Below are 18,324 nucleotides of genomic sequence, written 5' to 3' on the forward strand. Positions count from 1 at the left end.
ATGCCGGACGAAAGTTCTGCACTGTGCCTGGCCGGTGCCGATGGCGGCGGTGCCTTTTTGGTGTAGTTCCCCTTCTTGTAGGCGTCATCGTGTGCGGAATCTCCTGCCGTTGTGTGTGTCGTGTGGTCTCCGGGTGAAAACCCAAGCTCCTTCGGAGCGGGCGACGGCGTCAACTATGCCGCTACCTTCTTGAAGGCGCCGCCTGTGGAGGCATCGACATTGTGACGTGTTAGGGTGTGTGTTAGTCTTGTTCCACTTTTCAGATTTTCGACTCGGTTTCCTTTATAAACTGGATCATTTTGTGCGGTTTTTGGGCCCGGTTTTTCTTATTAATTGAGCCAATCTTCCTCTATCAATATATCGAGCAGCTCACCCACCAAATTCTAAAAAAAAAGAAAACAAGATCAATCTAGAAAAATTGGAGAGTGGATGATACAGCCGGCGGTTTCATCCCAGCGCATCCAACAGCTCGGAGCGCCTTTCCCCCACATCTCTCCCCCTGCTTGGTGCGCTCCCCGAAGAGCGCCAGTCGCGACGCACCTAGCATCTGCATGAGAGCGGGCGGCAGGCGACGTGTCGCGGGGGCAGGCAGGCGAGGGCACACCTGGAGCCCAGCGGCGGTGACACCCAAACTCCCCACTTCTACCGCGGTCGCCTCGGCGCCTATTTAGGTCCCGGGATAAGGATGGATCGGGACCCTAATGCTTCTTGCTGCTTCCATCTCCTCGTAATCCGGCCACCATGGTACTTGCTCTCCTGCCTCAGCTCATCCTGTTATCCGGTCCATATCTGTAATCTGCGATTGACATTGTCATCATGTTACTTATTGATGTTGCTAAGACAGTAATTTCGTCGCATCTTTTTTCGTTCATCCTTAGTTGTTCGTGTTTGGGAAGTTATCAATGCAGTACACGGATAAGTTCTTGCCGTTTTGTTGCAAGAAGTACTTAGTTAGGAGTAGTGAGCTTAGCTAGTACGATGATACGTCTTGCTTAATTTGGTTGATGTCACCAAGAATGGTTTGCCTATTGTTGACTACTATCTAGAGTTTTGTCAGTCTTTTTGTAGTTAACTTGCCGTTGGCTCTGATTCTGAAATATCTTCATAGTGATAGATTTCAGCTGTTTACCATCGTTTTTTGAATCTTGATGCCTTGATGGTCTCTTGTTTCACCTATTGCGACTGTGGTGTGGTCTGACGTATTTCTCAGTTTTATCCGTGAAAAAGTAGCATTATTTGCAACTGACGTGTATATTTATAATGATGTAAATGTCATGACAGTATCTGGTCATTTTATATGTATAAACTGTATGTACTGGTGTCCTTTATTGGAACCAATTTTTGTATATTTTATTCGAGAGATGAAACAATTAATTATTTCCTTTCTGATATATGCATCATGCATCAAGTTGCTACTTTTTTTTTGTTGCTCCATGTAGGATCATCCCTAAGATGGGTCGCTTATCTGGCTGTTGAATACATTCTGGCTTCTGCTATTGCTTAGTTCTGATTGTTTTCGGATGGATTCTTAATGCCGCTCACCAAATTGTGAAATGTCTTTGTCCTTGGAGGTACACGAGACAAGATCACGAACGCATGCGACTGAAGAAGGGAAGGCTGCCCCCAAAAGGCAGAAGGCAGAAAACAAAGAGCAGGAAGGGGGCAGCAGGGGCCCTCCAAGAACAAGTCAGATGAGCCAGAGGTTCCGGCAAAAAACAAGAAGCTCAAAGGTGAGGAATCTGAGCTAAATGGGAAGGAAAATGCCACGAAAGAGTTCACAGACTTCTGCAAGGCCATAAGGGAACACCTCTCTGTTGAGGACATGCGCAAGATCCTTGAAGCTAATGAGCAAGATGCTTCTGGATCAGAAGATGCCGTTGTTCCAAGCTGGTATCTTCTATTTGAGATTCTGAATGACAGCTTTTAATACTAAAATCGCAACTACTTCGTCATATACTAATTTTTCTTCTAATTTCTGACGAACTCGTTGTGGCCTCAGTGAGGATATGATATTTTATGGACCTTTGGAGAAGTGCCCAATATGTAGTGGTCAGCTTGAGTGTAAAGGGTGGAAATACAAGTGCAAAGGGAAATACAGTGAGTGGGCAAGCTGCATTTTCAGCACCAATAAACCTCCAAGGAAAAGTGGTTCTATAAAGGTCCCGGATAACATTAGCAATGATTTCGTAAACAAGGTATGCTATCACTTTTTGAGTATTTAATAGTGCTGCATCTAGCTTCACGAGGGGTATGTAATTTGCATTTCATTTGTTTCCTTGCAGTGGCTGAAGCAACAGGAAGGGAAGGGGTACCCAAAACGTGATATGGATGAGAATGCCCATATCTTCTCGGGAATGATGATTGCGTTGTCTGGGCGGATGTCACGCTCCCACGTATTGTGTTTGAACGTTGCTCGCTTCTATATTAGGCTAAAAGTGTTGCATGATCTGAATATGTTGGTTAAAAAACTGCAGGCTTACTTCAAGGAGCAGATTCTGAAGCATGGAGGAAAAGTGAATAATTCTGTGCTTGGTGGGTATCACGTAGTATAATCTTGTTTGTTATATCATGTACACATATGGTAGTGCAGGGTAAGCCACTCCTAATGCTGGTACTGTTGCCTCCGCAGGTGTCACATGCGTAGTCGCTTCTGCAGCCGAAAGAGATAGAGGTGGCTCAGGAGGATTTGCTGAAGCACTGTAATCCCTTACTTCCCACTGTCTTGTCTTCCTATATGTGCTTTATGATGATGTATCCATATGAGAATTGAACCGTGCATGCACAGGGAGCGTGGTACCCCTATTGTTAGTGAGAACTGGATAGTTGATAGCATCCAGAAGAAGGAAGCTCAGCCTTTGGATGCTTATGATATTGTATCTGATGTTGTCCCAGAAGGCAAAGGACTGCCACTTAACAAGCTTGATCCAAGCGAGGAGGCCATTGAGACTTTGGCAGCAGAGGTTATTGCCTTCGCCATGAGCTTTTTTCATGATCGCAGTTTCTTTTTGGTTCTCAACGACTTCTCTTGAATTGAGCAGCTGAAACTTGCTGGCAAAAGATCAGTGCATAAGGACTCTAAACTGGACAAAGATGGTGGGTGTATCTTTGAGAAAGATGGCGTCATCTACAATTGTGCCTTTTCGGTGTGCGATCTGGGATCCGAGATGAACCAGTATGTTTTTGTGTTATCATATCTATTGATGCTCGGGGACGAGTCAAGTGCTTACAAACCGTTTCTATGCAGCTTTTGCATTCTGCAGCTGATCATGGTACCTGAAAAACACTTACACCTTTACTACAAGAAGGGTCCAATTGGCCATGACCAGATGGCAGAGGAACGTGTTGAAGATTTTGGTAGCCGCGTCAATGATGCAGTTAAGGAATTTGTTCGTCTATTTGAGGAGGAGACTGGAAATGAGTTTGAGCCATGGGAGAGAGAAAAGAAGTTTGCGAAGAAAAGTATGAAGATGTACCCTTTGGACATGGTACTTTCCAGCTTCTTTTTTATTTCATCCTTTCTAGAAGAACCCTGGACGCTATTGTAAATATTTATTTTCTCTTGGCAGGATATAGGATTTGACGTGCGTCATGGAGGTGCAGCACTTCGTCAATTGGGATCTGCAGCAGCACACTGCAAGTTGGACCCTGCCGTCTCTTTTCTTATAAAGCAGTTGTGCAGCCAAGAAATATACAGGTATCAGCTAATTTTACTTCTGCATTGCTAGTTGAAAGTGCTGTTTAAGATTTCTGATGGGAAAATTATCTGCATTGTGGTCTTTGGTAAAATAACTGAAAAAAACGCATGACTGTGATTCTTGGGAAATCATTGAAATGGATGTAGTCGTTCAGTCACGTAACATTTAGGCGCCTTCTGTTAGCTGGGAGATCATCAGAACTGATACCTTGTGTCACAGGTATGCACTGACAGAGATGGCTCAGGATCTGCCTGATCTTCCAATCGGGATGCTTACAGATGTCCATTTGAGGAGAGGTTTGTTTGCTCTTCGAATACTTCTTTTTACCATACTTGGCAGTCTATCTCAGACTAATCGAATTTGGCAGGAGAGGAAGTGCTACTTCAGTGGATCCGAGATGCGGAGCCGGCACCGGAATCTCCCCCTGCTGCTGATGCATTCTGGATAGAAATAAGCAACAAGTGGTTCACCCTGTTCCCCACAACTCGTCCGTATACAATGAGGGGATTTGAACAGATTGCTGACAATGTATGGTCGTTAACTTTTATCTGACATAATCTTCTTTTGGATGACCTACTTGTGATCTTCTTGCAACTTGTGACAAGCAGGTGGCATCTGGCTTCGAGACGATACGTGATATAAATGTTGCTTCTCATCTTATAGGAGATATTTCTGGCTCAACCTTAGATGATCCACTGTCTGAATGCTACAAGAAACTCGGTTGTTCAATCAACTGTGTTCCTGAAGATTCAGAGGATTACAAGATGATTGTCAAGTATCTCCAGAAAACATATGAACCTGTGAAGGTTGATGATGTGGTAGGGTGACATGTTACTGTGCTTTTAATTTTCATTACCCATGGGTCTGCCTCAAGTTCCGACCTGTTGCAGGTTTATGGTGTGTCTGTTGATCGTATATATGCTGTTGAGTCTAGTGCATTTCCTTCCTATAGTGAAATGAAGAAATTACCAAACAAAGTTCTTCTTTGGTGTGGTATGTATCTGTACTCAGTCCTCCAGACAGTCAGTGCACAATACAATTAACGTATTGTTGATATTGCCACCTCTGTTTAACTGGCAGTAGTCTCTTATCTTCCGCAGGAACTAGAAGCTCAAACTTGCTTAGGCATCTGCATAAAGGTTTCCTCCCTGCTGTTTGCCATCTACCTGTCCCTGGATACATGGTAATATTTTGGTTACTTTACCTGATTGATTCCCCCTGGCTGATACACTGAGCATTGTGCATTTGTGCTGAAAACTTGTATGCCGTTGATGTAGTTTGGTAAAGCTATAGTCTGTTCGGATGCGGCAGCGGAAGCTGCTCGTTATGGCTTCACGGCAGTCGACCGTCCAGAAGGATACCTGGTCTTGGCAGTGGCTTCTCTGGGGGAAGAGATCGAGGAATTTACAGGCATACCAGGGGAAAAGGTACTTACTCAAGTCTATACCATATACTCGTGTATCTAACACATGTTGCTGCTTATTTGATGCTGATGCCGCCTTTCTGTTTTGGAAACGAAGGATGTGAAATCTCTGGAAGAGAAGAAGCCTGGCGTGAAGGGGGTAGGGAGGAAGGCCACAGACGAGTCGGAGCACTTCACCTGGAGGGATGACGTTAAGGTGCCGTGCGGCAAGCTGGTGCCTTCGGGGAACAAGGATGGCCCGCTCGAGTACAATGAGTATGCTGTATACGACCCAAAGCAGGTAGATCGTTCGTACCGAACTAGGTGTACTGGCTACTTGACGTCTCTGCTGATCCGTTTGGCGATCAGCCTGGAATCCTGGTTACACACTCACGATGCTGTTTCCTGGTTGTTGTGCAGGTGTGCATACAGTTCCTGGTCGCAGTGAGGTACGAAGAGCAGAACATGGAAATGGTTCCGGATGAGTGAAGGATCTAGAGTCAGCCTTCAGTGATGGTGATGTCCGGTTGCCGGAAGGTTGATAGTTCCGTCTAGTCTGCTAGCATTGTGGTAGTTACCGTTGCTAGCGGTGCATTTTGTGGTCCGTGCGGCGATGCTATGGGTGATGGAGGTGGCCCGTGTTCCGTTTTGGGCTGCCTTGCGATTTCGTTGTCGCCTGTTGGATGGAACATGCCAGTAGGAGAAATGTCTGTAGTAGCTCGTTTGGTGATGGAAGAACAGCAGAATGTATGTGTCTGCCTAGGGTCTTAGTGTGACCTCAGGCACGCATCACGTTTGTGTATATCTGTTGTTATAGCAGTGCACTTTTTAAGTCCTTTCCCTGTCCGTGTGTATCTTGGTTGGTGCATTTTGCCGTGCCTGTCACTAAATCCCTGGATTTTGCTCATCTCGTAGCAAATTACATGTCTTAGTTCATACGTGATTTGACTTGCATCACCAGGCAGCCGTGCGTGCGCCCGTACAGCTAGCTACATAGTGTTGCATTCTCAAAAAAGAAAAGAAAAAGCTACATGAGTTGCAGTATTTCACGGGGTGCTTGGCTACGTCTCGACCCAGGAGCAGGGGCACGTGCCAAGAAAGATTTGTTACTTTCCCTATGGTTTTCGAACGTTTTCAATAAAACCTTCTGGTACGGAAATTTAATTCGGCTCCCGGGTGCGTATGCATCCTCTACCAAAAATCATATTTTGAAATGTCAAAAAATTTAAACAAAAAATTTTACATGTACATCTATGTTCGTTTGTCAAGTTTCACGAAAAAATCAATATTTTTATGGTTTATATAAAAATGAGAAAATTTATCTTGTGAAAAGCATTATTTTTAGCATTGAGTCTTGTCTTTTTTACACACCTCACATGATAAGCCGAATTTTTATGAAATAACTTTGTAAGCGTGTAGCACGAGAAGATTTACATGCGAATTTTTGGTTTCAATTTTTTTGAAATTCAAAATATATGTAAAATGCATTTCAAAATAAAGGGAGCATATGCTCCCATGTTCCGAAACACCACTCCCCTTCTCGTAGAAGTATTTTCACAAAGTTTTCGGTAATATTAGTAGATGCTATTCGAACCCTTCCTTTTATTAAGATGAATGGACCGCACGATCGAAAGATATACTGACCCACCTGCATTTACACCTAGCACGGATGGGCCGCTCTCGACCCAAACGGATGGACCGCACGATCGAAAAATATACTGACTCGCCTGCATTTACACCCAACAGACGCATAGTAACTGAGCTTTTCCTTCGCGCTGGTTGTATTTGAACCCTCTAGGTCGCACGGCCTACTATGGACGGGGTTATCCGCAATTGCGCAGCTGACAGATGGACGTTGTTATCCGCAGTTACGCGGCCTACTGTTAGCTGCGGGCGTCGGTAGTGTTCGATACCTTGGCCAGAGTGGAGTCCCATTGGACTCTGTGGGCTGCCACGCTCGCCTCCCTGGCCGCCACCACCGCCGCCTTCACGCTCACCAGCTCCTCCTCCGCCGCCACGGACGACTGCTCCTCCGGCACCTCCGCGCCGGCCACCTCCTCCTCTATCCCGCCGCCATGTCGTTGTGGTAGCGGGCCCTGTCCCTCGCCGCTGCCTCCACCGCCTCGTTCCTCGCTACGATGGCTTCCTCCAACTCGCGGTTCTCCTAGTCAAGCGCGTGGTCCGGTCCCATCCACTTGATCGCCGCCAGGTCGAAGCGCACATACGCCCGCCTCATGTCGAACGTGACACCACAAGCTTGCCTCTCCGCCTCCAGTGCCTGACAGCGGCCGACGCCCTTTGGGAGGGTCTCGAACGACGCAAGAAGCGCCCGCTGCTCGGCGCTCGCACCCTCGCCCACCTCATCGTCGGGGAGGAATCCCATCATGTCCTCATCGTCGACCGCGTGGATGACGGTGTCGGTGGACAAGGCCACCACCAGGTCGGCTTTGGCCGCAGCCATCACCATCCTCATCGCCGCGAGTTCAACCGTGGCCTCCGCGAGCTCTGGCTGGAGGTGGGACATGGTCACCGCCAACTCCGTCGCGTCCGCTGCCTTTTTACCTGGCCAGCGCAACCTTCACCACCGCTGCTGCCTCTGCCTCCGCCGCTTCTTCCGCCTCTAACTGGTCGGCCTGGCGGCCGTACAAGGCCATCTACTCCGTCGCGAACGTCTCCGCCGCGTGGATGGCGGTGAGGTCCGGATCATCCAGACAAGCGTGTGCCAGAGAAAGTCATTGCTTTCAAAGGGACGAACACATACATGTGGTTCTATGCCTATTCACATCACACTGAAATTAGTGTGATATGTTTCTATGCAATTCATTTGTATTTATTTTCTTAATTATAATGATTAAGAGTTGTTAAAACAAAAAAACTCACACTTTATATTCGTATAAGTTGTCATAAATTGTGGCTTTGTAATGTTAAATTGATCTTGAGTGACCTATAACACTGCAGAATGCACTATCTAGTTTGTGGGCATGATAACACAACACTGCTAGAATTAAAGAGAGAGAACCCAGAATGCTTAGTTGGTTAAGAATTTATTTGAAGAAAATAATAAATTGGATAAGAAATACACCAGTTTATTAAGTGATGTGAACAAGTCCGCGGCGGGCTATCTCAACAAGGCTAGCCCATGTGCGGCCGTGCTTGTCCATGCATAATTTCTACTAGATTTAGATGTGCGCCTTGGCGCACGATCCCGTGAAATCCGCGCCGGTTTACAACTTTTATAATGACATAGAAATGAGGTGGAAAATTGCATGCGTATATGTAGTCTTCTTCTATTTCATAATTGACAAACCTTCATAATATTTGGATTGGATTTGAAACATCCACATGTACACGAGAACACGTTCAAGCGGCTATATAGAGGCGTTAAAAAGAAGTCACACAAATTTTACACTGTCGCATTATTCAAGTTGGCACTCAGCCTTACAAACAAGCTTTTTTAGCATAAGGTCGAGTAATATTTTATCAACAATGCCCACTATGTTTGGAGTATCCTACAATAGTAAATATTGGCATAAGTGTTAGAATTGATTCTATTTACACAAGTTTGTACATGCTTGACGGCTTGTCGCATACCAGAAGAACTACCGCAACCTGCACAAAGAGAAAAAAACATTGACCGCACCCTATCCTAGCCGAAGCACCCAACCCAAACTGAGCCGAAATCGCTGAAATTCCCGTCGATTGAGTGAAGCTTCTAATTGGTTCCTCTAGACTAACTTTCAAAGCACACACAAATATGTGAGGAACTCTTTTTTACCAGAAAATTGTATTAAAGCACACGCTGGTAAATAAGCAGGCATCGCAACAGCATAACATCAACATTCGGTAATAAAAGAATCTGATTCAGCTTGACACCTAGAATAACAATAAAATAAGCAGTAGTTCTCATTAACTATTCTCCAAATATCTATCTTCCGCTAAAACCTAGAAAATCAACTGCATTTTGAAATAAAACCTTCAAGTTGAAATATTATCCAACTGAAGTCAAACAACCAGGTGTAATACATAGATCTACTACAGTTTGAAATAAAGCCAGCCATACATGAGAGTATAAATTATATGAAAGCTAGAACCTTAGAACTATTATGTGGTAATCAACTCATACACTGTCATACATGTTGGCAATCAAATTATATAAAGTATACAGCTTCATGTAAATTAAACAGACATGTCATAAAAAAAACACCTCACATTCCATATCACTGAAATCAACACAACAGAAAGCATTTGTTGTGAAAATCACATCAATCAACGGACCACTATCATTGTAGAAAGCATATTCGCGGACTTTTCCTTTGCTAAAGTAAGAGATGTGAGGAGGAATGGGAAAATACGATAGCGGAAGAAAAAGAGAGGAGTCAATTATCCTGTGATACAGTAACCTGCCTAGCACACAGTAAAACAATTGTGCCATATGTGCTGATTTCAGCCAAAAATAATATTGAATTCACATGATAAAGCATCTAAACCATACGAATAGGTAAAACAGTACGCAAGGCCTTACGAAATTTCACCATAAGTGCGCAAACAAATGGGTGCAGTCTGAACTGCTGGCATGATAGAACATCAATGCTTCAAGTTACATCTATAAGTAGCAAAAATGAAGGGAAAACGTTAAATAGAATGCTTCAAGTTACATCTATAAGTATCAAAAATGAAGGCGTGTACTGTATTGCGCAAACAAATGGGTGCAGTCTGAACCGCTGGCATGACAGAACATCAATGCTTGAAGTTACATCTATAAGTACCAAAATGGAAGGCGTGTAATGTATTTGTATATAGCACATGAATACTAATAAATAGAAGTTAAACACCTAAGCAATTAGCTAATTATACTAAGCTATAAAACACAAATACCTGTGGTATATATGCAAAAAATACAAAGGAATAAAGGTATAGAGAAAACAGAGGTGAATTGTATTATTTCTTTTCAGATAAGCAAAATACTCATGTGACTCTGGCTCTTCTGTTTTAGGAACATATAATTATAACACAAACCATAGGAATGCATAGACGGAAAGGGAAATATATCGACTATTTAAAAGTGCTTAATTATATTAAGAATGTGTAGCTCTGAGAATTTGGCAAATTAGCACAATGCAGCCAACAACCATAGGCTCTAGAGATGCAACGAACGACAACACAAATACCTTTGAAAATAAGCTTGAATTGGTGGGGAATGGAGCAGCGCACACAACTGGTGTAAAATTGATCAGCACACGAGATTGAATTGATTACCTTCGCTTTGACCACGACCTCACCACTGGCTTGAGCGTTCCCTTGCCTCTATCGGCCGCAGCTGACCCGCATGTGCTCTACCATCGTATGCACTTCAATGCCCGCTGTCAGCCGGCAGTGCTCTGGCCCGCTTCCTCCATCGTAGAGGATAACGTCCTTGTTCATGAATCATGCACACCTCAAGTAAAATAGCAAGAGCATCAAACAACCTAATATGCAGAAAGCAAGCCAATAGAACATTAGAGCAGTGATACACTGAAATCTAAAAAGGACTCAAAACACAGAGGTACACAGGCAAAACTTCTAGTCATGGTGGTCATGGTGCGTTGAAAAAAAAGTGGTTCACATCTCACATAATGTCATGCATACATGAAATTCAGAGTAAATCCAAGGAATGACAAGTAGTGCACACCATCTACTGAATTGGAACTTCAAATGGAGGGTGCACAACACCGGGTCTGAGCTACTAAAAAATCCAAGCAGTGATGTGACATTGCTGCGTAATCAACAAGAAAAGCAATAAAAAGCTAACCTCATTTAATTGAGATCCACCATACTCTGTTTATTCATCGACCAAGCTCTCAACAAATGAAACCTATAACTGGAAAACCATTTAAGCATCAATAACACAAGTATAGCACAAAATAATATAAAGAGAAAAAACTACAGATGGTCCAAGTAAGAATTCAGCGATCATACCACCCTTGAGAAGAAACCGCCGACTGACGGATGGTTCAAGTAAGAATTCAGCCATCATCTTTTTAACTTGTTCGATACACATGGTACAATATGAATATTTCAGCATTAGCAGTGTCAACACTTGAACTCCAAACTATAAGAGATCAACACAACTTTCAGTAGAGATACGGAAAAGACTATTCGGAGATATATATCATTTGACCATCAACTTTATTAAAAGTAGCATTAGTGTTTAAGCATCTGAACTGAAAAAAAATACAAAATACCTACAGTTTTAATCCTATTTACACCTAAAAAATCCAATGCTTAGTTCTCTGTATCCCTTACTGTTATAGCTATTCTCAGACCAGAATATTAAACAATAATACATATACAATGCTGCTTAGAGTGCCTGAAGACGGCTAAAACCTACTAACTGCAGCTTCCAGTGTTCAAGCTCAAGGACACACATTTTATTTTAGTTTTTATTTATTCTTCCATAGTTTCTCGGTTTTCGCTAGCAATACTGAAACTTTATCAAGATATGGTTCATATCTCAACCTGTCTTAGCTTGTATCAATATCTTATTTGCATTTCAATAAAGCACAAATATTTATTTCGTAAATTTGGGGTATTACACTACAAAGGTCTATGCAAAGCATGTAGCCAGGTTTTGTAGAAACATTAAGGAGCCGTCACTTGATCTCTAATTTTTTTAAGGAACTTCCTTGAGTACATATATACTCCAATCATGCTACCTATATATTCTAGTCACATATTTCTGTTATGAACTTACAATCCACACCATTATTTAAGCACACTTGTATTTTTTGCACTGATCATACAACTCTAAACGAGAACAAAAATTTAATTAGAGAGTAGGGAAGGAATTAGAAAGCGGGGCTCATTATATAGTCTACCTTGCCAGTCAGAGAAACTGCAACCGTGTTAAATAACCTGAAGACGAAGTAATTCACCAGCAAGTTCAAATTTCGTGTAATCATGGCAATCATACTTGTCACATTAAAATATAGCTCATCTCTGTACAAAGCACGCGCATACAAATATTTTTACAGTAACTTGTTGTAAAAAGGCAGCAAGGATCAACTTACAGTGTGCAAGTTCTGGAGCTTCTCATGCAGTCACTGGAAAACCATTTAAGCATCAATAACTGCAGCAAATAGCATACAATTTAACGTGCTGCTCATATTTTCTGCAGATACAATATATGGTACCTGAATCCATCAGATTGAATTGCCTACACGAAGAAAAATTAAAACCAAACTATGATCATCCTATCTAGCACACAATGCTCGGAACCAAGGGGATTGTAATGAAACGGGGCATTAAGAAGATCACTACAGAAAATAAGACCAAAAAAGACCAAAAAAATGTTCTAGGAACCCTGCTGTGATAAAAGTAAGCATGTTCATTTTAAAAAGTGAATCCTTGTTGAGCCTACATAGGAACCCCGTTGTGGTTAACTAAAACCGAGTAAATATAAGCCATACAAAGCTGAATGTTTCATCATTTTCGTGGAACTCTATTTAGTTTCATAGGAACTTCCTATTAGTGTAGCATGCCAATGCAAGTCAACTCATTACCTAAAGATGAATGGGCTCTGCCTTTAGTTGTTCTATTCCTATTAGATTTGAGGTTCAAACTCCTAACCAAGCATAAGGTTCTTGTCCAGAGCTGCAAGAAGACCCACCAGATGCCCTCCTTGAACCTGCATTTCCACAGCTCTGCTAATTAAATCATATGCAAAATATGCGGTATCACTAATTAGAATACCACAGAAAAGCCTATGCAAGTAGAGGGTGCAAACTTACAAAAAGCATAGGCAAACCCCTATCCAAGCCACAACCATCTGATGCGGACAGCTCCAGCACGAAGATAACCTGCAAGCAGGAGAGAGCAACAGACAAACATGTGAGTGAGCAGACAACACTGACAAAAATCATAAGAAAGATGAGCAGAAGAACAAATCACTGAGAGACAGGTGGAAGAACCAAAAGTGGCTAGAAAACAATAACCAGTTCAACACAAGAGACCGAAACGAGAAGAAGTAGATGGGGACAGCAGCCAAAAAAGAATGCCCGGTAGAAGGAGATACCACAGAACCAAGGAATCCGCCAAAGAAAACAAGACCGCATGCGCACCTCAACTGAATCCACGAGAAAGGAGGCGGTGAGTAGTAAAATTGTTTCTAGAGGCAAGAATGTTGGTAGCAATCAGAAGTCCAAAATAAAGTGCAAAAGGAGAAGTACTGAAACCAATTATATTTCAAGAACTTACTATTAGTGTAACATGTTAATGCAAGTAAACTCATTACCTAAAGCTCAATGGACTCTTTGCTTTTAGTTGATGTATCCATATAGGTTTGAGGCTCATCCTTAGATGATAACCAAGCTTGAGGTTCATGTCCAAAGATGCCTTGGACCTGCAATTTCATTGCTAATGAAATCAGACTATATTTTATTGTCTAACCATAAAGCAACATGCAGTCTAAAAAATGAGATGTAACTGTATCCGACTTCTGCAATTAAGCGCTTCATGGAAAATCAAAATGCTCAAGTAACAAAAATGAGCCAAAAAATTGATTATTGTCCAGTAGCCAATATTCAGCGAGCATAATTAATATATGTACATAAGAGAAGACTGCTATTACTGGGATGAACATTAATCCTAGTTACTCGTATACATGAGCATCATTTTGGCATATTAGTAAAACAGTCTTACCGCGATTCCACGGCGCGGAAGAGATTTAAAGGCTCAATCCGATGGCTGAACCGCGCTAAGCTGTGAGGTAACTCCATGGGGGTACAACGTTTATACCTTTAGATGCATCCACATTAATCTTATAAGATCCTAGCACATGGCTCTGGCATTGACAAAGGGAATATTATGAACATGTTGATTAAATCTGAACAAAGTATAAACAGGAGAAATAATCTGAGAAAAGGATATCTATTTAGAAACAGGCTAAATATTATTTTATTTGCACTTGTTACTCAAGTTACAGTTAATTCACCAAGATGGTTGAAGAACCAGGGAAAAGTTTGGAAGAAACACGGGCAGTTGCTTGATCAAAGAAATTATGTGCTCAGGCTCTACATTATCACTGCAACTTGCTAATAATTTTATGTTCACGGTATTAAAACTCCTAAATATTCAAAAGAATGATAAAATGAACCAAAGGATATGTCAATTACAAATCGATAATTCCAGGCTCATCATCCTGGCTGTAGCAGCTAGACCCTCCTAGCCCTCTCTTTCCTGACAAGTAAGCCATAGATATACCTACAAACAGAAGTGGAAAACAATCAATGGAATGTTATATCTCATTGTCAATCCTTGAAACAAAAAGAAATCTCACTATCCGGTACAGAGTGAAATAATCTACCAGCTACAAAATCCTCCTCTGAAAAGAATTAGTTCTGGAGATTATCCAGCGGAGAAGGTGGATGCTGAAAATGTTCTGAAACCAGCAAGATTGGCACGAGTTGTTCCTCCTGGTCTTGATGAGTTTAAGACAAGAGCAATCGCTGAAAGGAGACAGGATGCATCTGGTATGGCGAACAATAATACTCTTGTTAACCAAAGAAGAGAAAGAGAGAGAACCGTGAGATTGAAGAGGCCTCTGCCCGTCTGGGGCATATCTGGATGCCGGCAAGCACGAATCCTCTGGCATCGGCAGCGACCTTCAAGAGAAGACGGGGCTCCGTGGGGCCGTATTCGCCGGTGAAGTAGGCCAGGATGGCCATGCCGGCTCATCCCTCCAGATAGTCCGCCACATCTCGCGGTGGGATGTCTTCCTCAACGGCATCGGGCGAGAAGAACTGGCCCACGCAGAGCAGCGTGTGGAACGGCCCGGTCTCATCGGTTCACCCGGAGCGCACGTGACACGAATGAGAGGAGGACGAGGATAGGGGCGGAGATGCAGGCGGCCGTGGGCGTCGCCGGCGGTACCTCGTCATGGATCTGGCACCTGGCGGCGACCTCCTCTCCAGGCTCGCCTCTCGCGCGACGCGCCTTTCTTCATCTCGCATCCGCGCTCATCTACTGCCTAGCGCCGGCGTCACCCACCGCGATGGCTGCGGGAGCGGGAGAGGCGGCGGCTGCTGGATTGGGGAGGATTGGGATAGGGGACGGCGGCGCTGGGGCAGAGGAGGAGGCGGGGTGCGGCGGCGATGGGGCAGAGGAGGAGGCGGAGCTCGGGTGGCGGCGGGATTTAGCGAGCGAGGGGCGCGAGCAGAGAGGACGACGCGCCAACGCCGGGCCGGATGGGCTTCATCGACCCGTGGATAAAAAGCGGGTCGCGCGAGGGCCTCGGGTCCTGGACTACTCCACCAGTGAAAAATGGACGGACAAGATTGCCAGACGGGAAGATCCAACGGCTACGAGCAGCTAATCTCTGTGAGGACCCCTATGGGGGGCATCATATACAGCGTTAGATAGTATAGTATTGAGGTATTCCCTTCTCACTCGCCGGCATCAACCATATATAGGCACGCCGGGGTGAGAAACACCGATTGCGCGCAAGCCGCTTCCCAGCGCGTGAAACGATGGAGAAAACGTGCCAATCTACTGGACGCACAGGGGAACCACCAGCCCCGCGCGGGAAGCGATAATCGTCAGCGGAAGGTTTCGACTAGACATTAAACCGCCATTACCGACCTTGACGGTGTCAGGGAAAAAATGCGTCATCCCGCTAGGCATACCCCCGACGCAAACGGAGGAGGAGGCCCTATACAACCGATTTGGTGTCTGTGGGCAGACGCAAACGGACGCGCGCGGTCACTTTTGATGTCCGTTTTGTGTCGGCCCGTTGGAGATGCCCTAAATGCATCTCCGTGAGCCCCGCTACTTGCATTCGTACATTTGGCGATTTTGCGAGAAATTTTATTGCACCAATAAAAGAGGAGTTTTAATGAAGTCAACCTCCTTCGTCCACCGTTCTGGCGATGGGACGGGGTGGGGACCCTGGGTTTCGCTTCGTCCTGTAGTTAGGGTTGGCCTAGTGTGTCCCTTGAGGTGTTGTTTTGATGGCGGTGACGGTACCACATTAGAATAATCACCCATGTTTTTCCTCCATCTCGGCGTTGCTACCGGTGGCGTCGGTGTGCAGGTGGTCCGGTTGTCTTGCCGATCTCTTGATTCGGTGAGTAGAGTTAGGCACTCCCGCAGTGTCAGTCGCGTCGGCTGCTTTAGGTTTGTTTGGTATCTTGTAGTTGGGTACGTTGATGACGAAAGGCGACGGTGACGTTCCACTTCTCCAACTGCGTTGGATGAAGTTAACTTCGTCGGGATCTGGTGACCACATGGGAAGATCCCCGGCCGACGTGCCACAAAGTCTCGGTCTCGTCGCTTGCGGTTGTCTGGATCATCGGCTCTAAAAGCATTCTTGTATGCGAATGTGCTCTCCTAAATCTAGGTATGGCGGATGTTCGCCTCTTTTATCGATGCTTCCTTGATAGCGGCGGAGGATGATGGTGGACGACAGTTCGATGAGACACAAGTTCTCCAAGGTCTCATCAAACTGACCCTGGCCTCCGCGAGCTCCAGCTGGAGGTGGGACATGGTCACCGCCAACTCTGCCGCGTTAGCCACCTTAGCCCTGGCATGTGCAACATCCGCCGCCGCCTTTGCCTCCGTCGCCGCGTCCGCCTCCAACTGGTCGGCCTGGCAGCCATACGTGGCCGTATGCTCCCCCACGAATGCCTCTGTCGCGTGGATGGCGGTGAGGTCCGGATCATCCGGGTAGGCGCGATAGGCTATCTCAACAAGGCGAGCGTAGATGCGGTCGTGCTCGGCCATGCATAATTTCTATGGTATTGAGGCGTGCCCTTCTCACACGCCGGTGTTGACCATATATAGGCACGACGGAGCGGGAAACGCCGATTGCTTGCAAGCCACTTCCCGCGCGCGCGAAGCTGCGGCGAAAACGTGCCAATCTACTGGACCCATGCAGGAACCACCAGCCCCGCGCGGGAAGCGGTAATCATCGGTGGAAGGCATCGACGGGACGCAAACGGACGCGGAGGCCCTGTACAACCGATTTGGTGTCCGCGGACCAACGAAAACAGATGCCCGCGGTCACTTTTGATGTCCGTTTTGCGTCGGCCCTGATGTCTACGCATGCTTCTATTCTTGTAGACAGTGTTGGGCCTCCAAGTGCAGAAGTTTGTAGAACAGAAGCAAGTTTCCCTTAAGTGGATCACCCAAGGTTTATCGAACTCAGGGAGGTAGAGGTTAAAGATATCCCTCTCAAGCAACCCTGCAAGTACGATACAAGAAGTCTCTTGTGTCCACAACACGCCCAATACACTTTTCAGATGTATAGGTGCACTAGTTCTGGGAAGAGATAGTAAAATGCAAGTGATATGGATGAACATGAGTGGTAATAACAATCTGAAATAAATATGGCAGCAAGTAAACATGAAGTAAAACAGTAAATATACGGTGATTCGATGCTTGGAAACAATGCCTAGGGATTATACTTTCACTAGTGGTCACTCTCAACAATGATATCATAAAGGAATATAAATATAAGCACTTCACTATGCTACTCTGAACAACTCTCCGGTTAGATAACGAACACTAATTCACCGCGTAGGGCTGCAAAAGCAAACTTTAAAGATGTATTGCCAAGTACTAATGAACACCCCACTCCATCACTTTGAGCAGAGGTACTAACACACCACAATTTCATAGAGACATCCAACTCAAATAGTAATTCAGTGAACAAGTATTCTGTGAAATATAACCTAAGAGACCCACACGGTGAACACACCGTCAGCTTTACACACGTGGGACAACGAGTCTCCGGAGATCACATAAGTAAAATCCACTTGAATAGCATAATGACATCTATATTACAAAACTCATGGTCACATAAATATCACACCATGGGAGAGAGAGAGATAAACCACATAGCTACCGGTAGAGCCCTCAGCCCCGGGGGAGAACTACTCACTCCTCATCGTGGGAGTCAGCAATGGCGATGGAGATGGCGGTGGAGTCGATGGAGATGGCTCCGGGGGCAATTCCCTGTCCCGGCAGGGTGCCGAAACAGAGACTTTTGTCCCCCGAATCTTGTCTGCGACAGCAGCGAAGCTACGGAACTTTTCGTGGGCGGAGGCTAGTATATTTAGGGTTTTTGCATCGGGAGCTTTATATAGGCGGAAGGGCGAGGTCGGTGGAGGCCTGGTGCCCCCAGACCATGCCTAGGCGCGGGCAAGGTCTAGCCACCCTGTGGCCCTTCTCCGTCTCTGCTCTGGACTCCGTCTT

At 45.0% G+C, this 18,324-nt stretch overlaps 1 pseudogene; it reads left to right on the forward strand.

The window, feature by feature from the left end:
* The first annotated feature begins 611 nt into the window (after positions 1-611).
* Positions 612-5,929, forward strand: LOC124687219 (annotated as a pseudogene).
* Positions 5,930-18,324: the final 12,395 nt, after the last annotated feature.

The sequence above is a fragment of the Lolium rigidum genome, chromosome 2 (genome assembly GCF_022539505.1).
Source record: "Lolium rigidum isolate FL_2022 chromosome 2, APGP_CSIRO_Lrig_0.1, whole genome shotgun sequence".
NCBI classification, from domain to species: Eukaryota; Viridiplantae; Streptophyta; class Magnoliopsida; order Poales; family Poaceae; genus Lolium; species Lolium rigidum.